The sequence below is a fragment of the Phytophthora infestans genome, genomic scaffold (assembly GCF_000142945.1).
Source record: "Phytophthora infestans T30-4 supercont1.140 genomic scaffold, whole genome shotgun sequence".
Classification (NCBI taxonomy): domain Eukaryota; phylum Oomycota; class Peronosporomycetes; order Peronosporales; family Peronosporaceae; genus Phytophthora; species Phytophthora infestans.
In genome coordinates this window covers 187,371-190,718 of record NW_003303619.1, presented here as the reverse complement: position 1 = coordinate 190,718, position 3,348 = coordinate 187,371, and positions in this window count along the sequence as shown.

Genomic DNA, 3,348 nt, shown 5'->3' with positions numbered 1-3,348 from the left:
CTTCGGGGCTCTATTCGAATACCACGTTGCTTGTACCGTGTCCATGTTCTGGTGCTTATATTCATGAAGTAGCTGTAGCATAGTTTCCAGTGCACTTAGACTTTCGAGTCTAACAGTCAATGTGATTTGTATATCTAAATCAGGCGACAGTCCAGTTCAAGATACGAGGACATGGCAAGAGCCCCGAGGAAAAGAAAAAGGTTTCCTAACAACTGTGTAGCGGGATTTGGTGTACAATTAACTTGACGCAATGTGTACAATGACTAGAATTACCCGAGACGAACTAGATGAGCGTGTACAACGAGCTCGGCAGGAGAACGCTTCACCCACGCAACTGGAACCGAGGAAAGATAGGCAGCTCCGTAAACAAAGGCTTCGTAAAGCAGAGGTGCGCTATCGCAAGGCAATCCAAGAGTTGGAGCAGCTCGACTTAGGTGAAGCACCAGCACCAACTGAATCCGAGCAGATGAGAGTATCTGCTCCGGCGGTAGAGCGTGAGGAGAAGACAGAAGACGAAGATCCTGTGGAGCATCAACGACGATTCGAGGAGGAGACGCGTCGCGAGGGGCTACACGATACCCACGAATTTCAGATTGGAATGTCCGGACCTTCGGTCAACGATAGCGCAGCAGCTGCACGGGCGCGTGATACCGAAAGAGCCCGCGTCAGGCGAGCTGCTATGACGAGTTCACAAAAACAACGGGCACGAGAGAAAGACGCGGAGAGAAAGCGCATACGCAGAGCTAACAGATCCGAATCCCAGGTTATTCGAGACCGCGAGCGAAATGCCGAACAAGCCAGGGTTCGACGGGGTCGACTGGAGCCAGAAGGCCTCTCTGTTCATCGAACATATAGCGCGATGCGCAAGCCAACCCACAGAGCCACAAGAACTGAGGAGGCCAGTCAAAATGCAAGGATTCGGGATGCAGTGGAACACGAAGTCCGCAGGGAAGGCATGTCAGATGAGCAGCGTCAAGCAGAGCGTGAGCATACGCAGCCGCGCATAGAGAGCGTAGAAAAGCCATGACGGATGAACAAAGGGAGCATCGCAAAGAACAAGAGCGTTTTCGCAGGCGGTCTCGGCAGTATAAGAAGGGCCTCGTCTACCACGAACATTTTGACCCTTCCAGTGTTTCCGGGGGCCGTCACTACTTCACGCGTTACACGGACGAGAACCAGGAGAACGAGCGAATTTGTCACTACTGCAACGCTTGGAAATTTCCGCAAGAAACCGACGGATGCTGCTGTCGTAACGGACTGGTGTTCGTTCCATCTTCGCGAACAGCACCGGATGCTCTACTATCACTTTTCGAAAATCCGACCTTCATGCGGTCAATCCGAGCCTACAACAACGTATTCGCATTTACGTCCATGGGAGCTTCGCGGTCTCGGCCTCTCAACGTCGACGAAAGCGTGACACGGAATGGTGTCTACAACTTCCGTGTACAAGGGTCAGTGTGCCATCGCTTGGGATCGTTACTACCTCCAACATTCGGCCGCTCCATGTATGTCTAAGTTTACTTTACCGATCCAGACATGGATGCACGTGTGCGAAGCCGTATAAACATGACGCAAGGCCTCGATCCCGCCGTCATGGAAACGATTGACCAGATGATGGTGGCGCACAATCCGTACACACAAGAATTCATCAACGCGCGTAGATTTTTGATAGATCGTGGCTGGGATGCGTATGCAGCAGCCATCAGGGAGCACGAACGACGCCGAGCGGCAGGGGAAGACGTTGATGAGCATGATCCGTCATTAGCCTTGAGTAATTTTCTTCCGGAGGGGGATCACCTTAAGCTGCGTCTGCATGTCACACGGAATGCGAACCCGGGTACGCATAACACCCCAACTGCATCAGAGTTGGCAGCCGTTGTGATCGATACAAACGCGGCTGAGCATCGGGATATAATCCTACACACGACAGGAGGAGGTTTCAAGCGCATCTTTGAGACGAGCGTTACCTACGACCCGCTGCAGTACCCTCTACTCTTTCCGTACGGGGATAATGGCTGGACTTACGATATCCCGTACGATGGCTGGACTTACGATATCCCGTACGTAATCCCGTCGATCGCCACGGTGACCCCCTAACCATGTCCGTTCGGGAATATGAGGCGTATCTGCTTTACGACCGGACGGTTAGTAATTCTCTTATCCTGCGCGGTGGGCGACTGACGCAGCAATACTGCGTTGACCAATGGGCCAAATGCGAACAAGAGCGCCTGCGCTTCATCAAGAAGAACCAACTCCAGTATCGATTGGAAACCCTCCAGGGACTCACGGACGCGTTGCGTGGCGAGTCTGTTGAAATCCACCGAATGGCAGCTGACGACGAGGCGGCCATACGTAGGACTCGGCGTGGGAATAATACGGAGCAGGAGTCAGCGAAGCCAGATGCGGGTGGGGTTGGCCGCAAGATCATCGTACCTCCGAAGTTTACAGGTGGCCCCCGCTACATGTACCAACGCTTCTTGGATGCCATGGCTATCGTTCGTGAAACAGGAGCCCCGAACCTGTTCATTACGATGACATGCAACCCGAACTGGCCTGAGATCAAGGAAAACTTACGCCGTGGAGAGAAAGCATCCGACCGACCGGACATCGTGGCTCGCGTGTTCATGGAGAAACTAAAAGCTCTTAACAAGGATCTCGATGAGGGTGTGCTGGGGATTCAAGCCGCTCGAGTCCATGTAGTGGAATATCAGAAGCGTGGTCTTCCCCACGCCCACATACTGCTTATCCTGCGTCCAGAGGACAAGCCCACTACCAAGGAAGACGTCGATAAGCTGGTGTCCGCTGAGCTCCCGGATAAAGAGAAATACCCCGAGCTGTACGATACGGTGATTTTTAATATGCTGCATGGACCCTGTGGTCAACAAACCCGAGCTGCCCGTGCATGAAGAACGGAAGGTGCTCCAAGAAGTTTCCAAAGGCGCTCGCGGACGAAACGGTGATGACCCCCGACAAATACCCCACGTACAAGCGTGGTCGCCGTCCGGGTGGAATTTTGTGCCATAAGGGGAAAGTATGGGACAACGCGACCATCAATCAATGGGTGGTCCCCTACAATCCGTTCCAACACGATCTTTTTAAAATTGCATTGTCCGCTAAATACGATGACATCGTTGTCTGTGTTCTCCCAACGCCATAAAACTGAGCTGTCGACGCTCGTTCGGGCCGGGCTGCCATTTTTAGCACTTTGTTTTCAGCGTTTTATTTGCTGAACTTGGAGCTGTATGTTGCTGAGTATGACACGTTTGTGGTGAAGTGCTTTCTCAGAAATAAGAGAATGGTCCTGACGCGGGGTCACTATCCCGAATCAGTGACAATTCAAGTGATGAA